This window comes from Otolemur garnettii, unplaced genomic scaffold, assembly GCF_000181295.1.
Source record: "Otolemur garnettii isolate 467f Iridium unplaced genomic scaffold, OtoGar3 scaffold00069, whole genome shotgun sequence".
NCBI classification, from domain to species: Eukaryota; Metazoa; Chordata; class Mammalia; order Primates; family Galagidae; genus Otolemur; species Otolemur garnettii.
In genome coordinates, this window is record NW_003852464.1 from 2899845 (window position 1) to 2908610 (window position 8766).

An 8766-nucleotide genomic window follows, 5' to 3' on the forward strand; every position below is an offset into this window, starting at 1 on the left:
GGTGTTTTCATATACAATTTGAAATATTTTCATCAAACTGGTTAACATAGCCTTCATGTCATTTTCTTAGTTATTGTGTTAAGACATTTATATTCTACTTTTAGAAAGATTCACTTGTACCCTTGTAAAATAAACCATAGAGTAGACATACTCTTATTTAACAATGTAAATGTTACTTTCTTTGCATTATTATTATTGCTTAATATTTCGATGCAGCAATCGTCTGATTTCTTTCCTGAATGTATTTATCTTGGTTAGTCCTTTACGAGGTTTTTGTTTCTAGTCCTTATCTTAAACATTGTTAGTTATTACACTTTAAGCCTTTTTCATTTTGTGAAGGCAAAGAGGGGAACCTAATTAACGCATGTATATGTAAAACTCAAATAAAAATAAAATAAAAAAAGCAATAGTATACATTTTAAGAAGAACCTGACTTATAAAAGTGCAACAGAAGGAGGAAAGTATGTTGCCACAACCATCATTTTTACCTTTTCCATTGTTTCCTTTTTCCCTTTCCTGATAGTCCACAATTTCTTCTTTCATCATTTTCTTTTGTCTTAGACAACTTCCTTTGGCCATTCTCTTAGGATAGATCTGCTAGCAAGACAAATCTTCTTAGTTTTTTCTTTAATCCAGGGATGCCTTGATATTTTCTTCCAACATCTGATTGGCATCAGTTGACTTTGTCTTTTCTCATTCAGGTTGTGGTTTTCCTGGGTTATTAATACAATGAGTGGTTATTAGGTTAGGAAACTCTTGCTCCAACTTTAACCTTCTATTTTAGCTCGTAATCCTCATATTTATGTTTAACATGTAGGCTCTGGCCTACTTCTGAGGACTTTAGATCCAATAACCCTTCAGATGTGAACTCAATGAGCCATGACAGTCTACTTTGGAACTGCATTGCCTTCGCAGTTCTGGTCTCCTCCACTCTCCTGGTTGCTGCTGCGGCTCCTGCTCCTTTCCTCCTAGTGCTGATGTGGGTGGAAGAGAATCCTGGGTCATCTTTTGCCAGTGGTGAGGGGTGGAGCAGGTGAGAGCCAGAAGATCTGAGGCTGGGTCTCCTGCAATGCTGACCGGAGGGCAGCAAGACCCTGAGCTGGCCTGTGGTGACTTTGAGACTGCTGCTTGAGGTAGATCTCAGCCAGATGGTACCCTAGGTATGGAGTAGGTGGTGGGCTCCCTATTGAGTCTTTCATAGGCTTGCTGCCTCCCACCACTATGTAGAACAGAAGGAAAATCCTGGGAATTCACTGTGCTGTCATCCCTCAGGTCATGAGCTCCCTCAGTCAGTTCACCTTCTCTGCAGCCACGAATGGATCAACAAATTGTGGTATATGTACACCATGGAATACTATGCAGCCCTAAATAAGGATGGAGACTTTACCTCCCTCATGTTTATATGGATGGAATTGGAAAATGTTCTTCTTAGCAAAGTATCTCAAGAATGGAAGAAAAAGTATCCAATGTACACAGCTCTCTGAGTTCTTTTAACATTGCCCGGGGAATTACGTCTACAGCATTTGATCAACAGAAAGAGCAGAGCATGGGGAGGTGAGCTACAGCATCTTCCTCCCCTACTGAAAGTCTCCAAGTTCTTACTAACTTATTTAATTGTTGCAACCACTTTGAAGTAGGATAATATACAGTCTCTTATGTTCCACATATGATTGGTTAGGGAAGAAAAGTGAAAGTGAAATCTAGGAACGCCCACCAAAGACGCCAAGAAAGGTGACTATAGAAGTGAATCCCACACATACACACATGTGTGCACACACACGGGCAGAGAGGATGGCTATGGCTGTGACCCCCAATAGACTCACAGCCATACTATCTGCTTTAATCCCCAAATAAAGCAATTTATAATGAATGAACATTGCTTTACTATACGTTTTGCTATACGTATAGCTATACGTTTTTCAAATATCGTTAGAATTTTCATCTCATTTTTTCATAATTTTTCATGGCATTGCTTGGGAAATCGAACTTGCAACATTTTTCAGTTGCGTTAATTCATACTTCCAATAAAGAAAACACACCCCTTTCAGGTGATTTTTCTTACAAAACAAGATGTGACTAGTTAGTATCATCTAAAAGTGGTACCTCTATGTCTTCCTGCATCACGTTTAGGGGAAAGTGAAACTTCTTCATTTATATAGAAAAAATTCTTCACAGAATGAATTTGCTTAAATTCACACAGTAGTTTTTCACTCCTGTCTCCAATGTTGTAGAATTTCCATGTTTTGGTGGGAAAAATAGTCCTTTGGTTTTATGTAACTAAGGAGAGCGCATCTCAAGTCATGAAAGAGAAACGAAATAATCCTATTAATACGGAAAGAATGGGATAAAAAGAGTTGGGTGAAATCAGATTATATTCACCGCAGTGATTCCTGACTAAATGCTGGTCTGTTGTCTTCCTGTCACTATCTTTAAGTAAAAATAACACTCATAAGGCAAACAGAAAATTTGATACTTTAGGATTTAGTGTTTTCACAAACATCACTTTCATTTTATTATCATAAATGTCTTGATTCATGAATTAGGAAGAGTTCCAGTGCTCCAGGCCATGATTTTCTGGGTTAAGATCTCAGCTCCACCCTTTCCTAAATGTATAACTTTGAGCAGGTAGCTTAACCTCAACCTTTCTGTCCTCAGCTTTCTTTCCTCTAAGGTGATACAGTCTCCAAGGAAGATTAAAGGAGAAAATCAAACCTTGGGATAATGCCTGTCCATAATAAATGCTTAATAAATGTTACTTATTGTTATCTCAGTTTTATACATGAGGACCATCTGGCTCAACAGATAAGCATAGCTTACATGCAAGGCGTACATATCTCACACTAATTTATTTAGTATTAAAATTAAATGAATTTAAATGTTCTCTAAATGCTTTTGCAGAATTGCATTCCCGAGCTAAAGGAACAGGGAGTGCTGGGGTCGATCATACTGAGGAAGACACTTACTGCTTGTCACGGAACAGCCAGAATGCTTATCTTTACAACATCCCTTGGAATATAACCCCTTAAGAAACTATAACCTCCTATACTGATAATTACGTCTTTGGACAAAGGCAGGGACATGCAAACTAGAGGCACCAGGCCAACTTTGTCTCCTCATATAATTTTGTACGGCCAGAGCTCAAAGTTATTTATTCATTATTTTTTTTAAATTTAATGCAATTCAAATCAGTGTGTCTGCTTCATTTCAGCGCTTTCACTGCCAAACCAGGGGGCAGAGACTGCTTCCGTTTCTTGGCCCTCACTCTGTGATGACCAAGGTATAAAGGTATCTGCTGCATCAGACTATCAACTTCATATCCTTATTTTTCTTGATCTTGACGGACCTGGTATGCTCACATTTGGGTCTGGCTGTGAGCAGAAAGGCCTTGATTTCCTCAATTTTCCAAGGCATGATGAGGAGGCTTGCAGGGGGAGGGAGGGGCCCGGCCCCTCACAGCAAGCAGCGAGAAGGGCAAAGGAAGAAAAAGTAAAAACTCATTTTTACATATGAAATTGTGCAAGCCATTGGAGACAGGAATCCCCATTAAATGAAATGGTATCTTCCAAAAAAAAATAATAATTCCATCATTTTCATTGGTTGGCTGTTACAAAAAATTATAATCAATTGTTATATTTTGAATTATGTCAATGAGACATTTGTGGAAATGTGATTTTTCTTTTTCTTACATTACACATCTGCATAAATATCCCTGATTTTGCCTACTGGGCTGCCAAATCTAAAAGACAGTACTATTCGGTTCTTGAAAGAAAGTTTAGCAACTCTGGTGCTAAGGTACTGATGTAACTTTTTATAGGAGAAAATGGCTTTTTGGTCATCAGGCAAGCATTTACTATAAGCTGTATTTTTCCAATAGTGGTTATGAACTGCCTCTGTTAATCAGAGCTGATTTTTATCTAAAATGTGGACTATTTAGCTTTGGGTTTGAAAAATATTTATTTTGAGTTTATATTAGACTGGAGTGAGTTTCTTGGTAATTTTAGCCTGATATGATGATCCCATAGGAGAAAGGTTCAACCTTTTCTATCTAGCAGGAGGATTGCCTGCAGGAGGTGTGAGGGGTTCCTGTCCCTTCCTTCCTGAATAACACAGAAAGATTTTTTCTTTTCTTTTGTGAAAATCCAGGAGGCACAATATTAAACCTCATACAGTCACAAGATTAGGCAATTTAAAACCATTTACAACCGCATTTCTTATTCCTCAATGGTTAAATTCTTTGAAACTCATTTTAACCTCATAAAACTATTAAACTTTTTTGTGTGTATTTTCCCTCAGCTTTTTTAATGTGTGTGTGTGTGTGTGTGTGTGTGTGTGTGTGCGTGTGTGTGTTTTATCCTGTTTCCTGGAGTGTTAACTACCTTTTGCATTATTTTTTCCCATTACGGTTTCTGTAGTTCTTTTTTGCTCTTGCTCAGGTATTTCACATATTTAAACTGCTGCCTTCTCTCCTCCCCAATACATTTTTGTTTTAATTATATGTAGAAAAAGTCATTGCAGCATACACTCAAATCATAGAATTCCAGTGTTTGTAAAATGGGATTTGTAGTAAAATTCTGGGGCCTACTTTGCTGCTTGCTAGAAGTAAATGAATTCCTGTGAGCCTCCCTTTTCTTTATTGTAAATGGTAGATAAAAATAGTCTCTAACTCTAATTTGTGAAAATTAAAGCAGTTAAGAGATAAAATGTAACCATCCCAGTGTTTAGAAAACAGACTTAATAAATATGGTTTTACTGTCACTCATAATTGAGAAGAATTTATGGTTTGACTGGTCTGATCTCAACATGGTATAAGTGGGGAAACTAAGGCAAGAAGCTCTTTGATCATATTCAAAGCTCCCCAGGTATTTCCCCTTATAAGCAGGTTCAGAACTTTTCATTTTAATTTCACTACATAACCAACAAGCTTATATGGTGGCAGGAGCAAAGTAATTTCACCCTTGCAAAAGAGTGGTTTATGTTAAGGGATGTATATATCCTGAAACTGATTATATCCATCACCACTGTTTTTATCATGAGCTAATGCAGTTCTGGGCAGGAATTGATTACCGTAATGGACGTTTTCATCTCCTCTTAAACCTCCAGCCCAGGGTTCAGTACATGAGAGTACTTGATCACAGTAATAGTTAATGAAAATACATAATGTATTCTTACAGTACAAGTATATTAGAAAATTTCACCTATTAATAGTAATAGTGATAGTGAAATAACAAAGATACCCTTTATTTAATAAGCATCTAACTCTGTGCTAGGCTCTGAACGGTTAGATTGACAGTTATTGTTTGAATCTTCACTTCATCTTTACAAAAATCATGAAAAGTAGAAATCATTATTCCCATACATAGGCAGAATTAATCTTAAAAAGACAAATACAGCACATTTCTAACTGATGGATACATGATAATTAGGGTAGGTTGCTGACGTAATAATCAGAAAGCTCTTTCCACTTCTGAAGGCCATTTCTTGGGAAATCAAATTAAGGTCTTGTTGCCGCCTTGGGGTTGTGCATGAAGATATTTTGGTGCCCCCTAGAGGTTAGCAGGAATGTGCAATTGTCAAACCCCAGCAAACAGAAGCTGAAGCCAAGATAACAGGTGCTTTCTCTCTTTCTGTGCTGCTTCATTCTCCAGAGGCAGGTGATTCAGATATGACCACAGACCATAGAGAGGCTGTAGAGTAGTGGATCTCAAACTTAAGTGAGCATCAAAACCACCTGGGAGGCTTGTTAGGACACAGACTTCTGCCTTCTACCCTCAAACTTTCTGATTCTCTGGGAGTCTGAGAGGTTCCATTTCCAACTGTGTCCCCTGATGCTGCTGATGTAGGGACTCCACTCTGGAGCACGCTGACCTAGAGAATCATTTCAAAGCTAAAGCTCTTTCCAGAAGCAGATTGGGTTTCAGTGTCCTTGGAGTGCTGGTGCTGAGCACCCTAGCTCTTTACTGCTTCCTTTAGATAATAGTAAACAGAGACAGGAACATCTCCCATAAGAGGGTGGTAGTTCCCGAGAAATTATAGATTCTTTCATCCTCCAGTGTTCCAGAAGGTTGTCTATAGATGCTGATGGGTGGAGTATTGTTGTAGCCATTTGAGGTTTGAAGTCAGGCAGCTCAGGCTCTTGTTACAGCTCTTGCATTGAATCAGTTATGACCTGACCAAACAATATTCTTTGCTGTACCGAGTCAAATAGCAACCATCCCTGTGTTTTGACTCTTATAAATAGCTTGGTTCACACAGTAGACATGAAACAAATTTTCATTAAATCTAAATATTTGTGATACTAATATTTGTGATCTAAATATTTGTCTACATTTCTAAAACAAAGATTTGGGTAGAAAACTTAGATAATTAAAATGAACGCATTTTGCAATAAGAAAAGATAGATGATAGCTTGGATGCTATTAAGTCCACTGAATTATTCTGTAAGTTTTAGGAATTTGATCAATGTTATTGTTGTTAAATGAGAATATATTTTTGATTTATATTTACAGCTTTTTAATCAATTCTTTTTTTTTGCAGTTTTTGGCCAGGGATGGGTTTTAACTCACCACCTCCAGCATATGGGGCCGGCGCCCTACTCCTTTGAGCCACAGGTGCCGCCCATCATCAATTCTCTTTATTACTCCCTTTTCCCATATAACCTAACTTCATAACCTTTATTGGTCTAAAAATGCAAATTGGGAGAATTTTTTTTAATCTGAGTGGGTTTTTAAGTGTCTAAATTGTTTCTAAATTATTCTAACAACTGGATTTCTTGAAGATAATAGGAGAGTTGAATGCTGCCTATATTGGATTCAACTGCTGCTTAATCCAGGTCAGGATTTATGGAGACCTCATGTGGTGACAAGAGGCACCACAGAAGCTTTCTTGAGTTTGACTCATTTGGAAAAAAAAAATCCAGAAAAAAATCAGACTTAAAATATAATGTTACTGAAGCATGCAACGCCTCCAACAAACATCTTACAGTAATACTGAATGAATATAATAATATTTTTCATTTAACTTTTTTTTGCAGTTTTTGGCTAGGATGAGTTAGAACCCACCATCTCTGGTATATGGGGCTGGCACCCTACTCCTTTGAGCCACAGGTGCTGCCCAGTATAATAATATTTTTTAGAACAAGAAATGTGATTGTTTACGTGTAAATTTCCCTTTATTAACTGAAAAGTTGATGACAAAAAACGTGCTATGCATCTCGGAAATTAGTTATAATATTCCTTTTTTTCTTAATGAAATTCATCGGCCAGATCTTATTTAAATTTACATCAAATTAAAAAGAATTATGTAGGCACGCTGTTATGCATGTTATTTTAGCTTCTTGTTGGCTTCACACGGAATGGAAAGTAAGCCAGAGAGCATCAAAGTTGAACTCAAGTCTATGAATTCCACTTATTCAACAATATCAATATTACTTATAACCAATGAATCCATGTGGTGTAAGAAGGGGAACACAAATACATCTTGTTGCTGACAAGGTATTAAAGTTATGGATTGAATGAATTAGTGTAGCAATAAATCTATTTTAATCACTTCATTACTAGTGCAGACTACAGAAATAGTAGGGGAAGGATTCCTTCTTCCATGATGGGTGTTTGTTCTTTATCTCATTTTCCTTACAAAAAATGTGAGGTGGATTCTCCTTTCTTTTCCTTCCTTACATAATAGATCTTTAAGCAAAATTCTAGAAGGACAAGTGAGTTAATAAATGCCAAATAGTTTGAAGTGTTAAAAGAACAGAGCAACCTAAATCTATGGCATTAAAATGAGTAATTCTTCCATGACTTGGCAATTATGAGTTGAGCTGTAATGAACAATCTGGTGCAAATATCTTCATTGCCAAGTAATTTTTGGTCTTTTGGATATACATAATGGTGGGACCACACCTATGGAGCATATTGCAAGGGTACAAGTCAAATCTATCAAGCATAGAACACAAATGTCTTAACACTGTGATTAAGTAAATGAGGTGAAAGCTGTGTTAATTAGTAGAATGTAAGCACTCCAATTTGTACAAATAATCCACACATTGAATCCCACAAAGGCATAAATGTATTCATGATCAATGTATATATGACTTAATTTAAAAAAGGTGTCTGTAAAAAAAAAAAAAAGTAATTCTATGAATTCCAACTTAGTTTTCTGACAGCACTTTGTCTTTGGAAATGTCCTAAAAATGCTTCAAGTTTTCCAAGGCAGGCAAAATGAGTCAGATGTAGCCATTATGACAGGACATTTGAAAATAATGTAATTAGGAAAACATATTAATCATGATGTTGGAGAGAATGTTCTTGAGTTAAAAGAAATCCTATGTACCAGGGACATTGTTAGATGCTGGAAACACAAAAATGAACAGGGCAAGTCCTCTTGCTTTCAAGGAAGCTGCAAATAATTACCACACTGTAAGGAAGGCTCCATTAGGCTAGGGCCTTGCACAGAATCCCTGGGAAGCTTTTTAAAGGTGGAATGGGAGGAGGAAGTAGGAGGAGAGGCATTTTAAATCCAAGGGGAGGTGTCTTCTCATTGAGATGTCATTTCAAACCTGTAGTGACATTGATTTTGCTGGGGGAGCAGGAGAGTGGTAGCTGTTGCCAGACACACATCACAGGAAAGAGAAAAGAAGAAACATGGAAATTCTCTTTCAAAACATAGTGGGGAAAAAATACCCAGAACTGCCCTGAGATAAAGGAAACGTTCTGGTATAATGTGCGTTGCTAGGGATTTATTTTTTCCCTCCTTTCCCCCATAAGAGAG

The 8766-nt window shown here is 37.2% G+C and overlaps 1 pseudogene; it reads right to left on the bottom strand.

Annotated features, from left to right (window-relative positions):
• Positions 1-3199: 3199 nt before the first annotated feature.
• On the bottom strand, positions 3200-3411 carry LOC100964475 (annotated as a pseudogene).
• Between the last annotated feature and the right edge of the window lie 5355 nt (positions 3412-8766).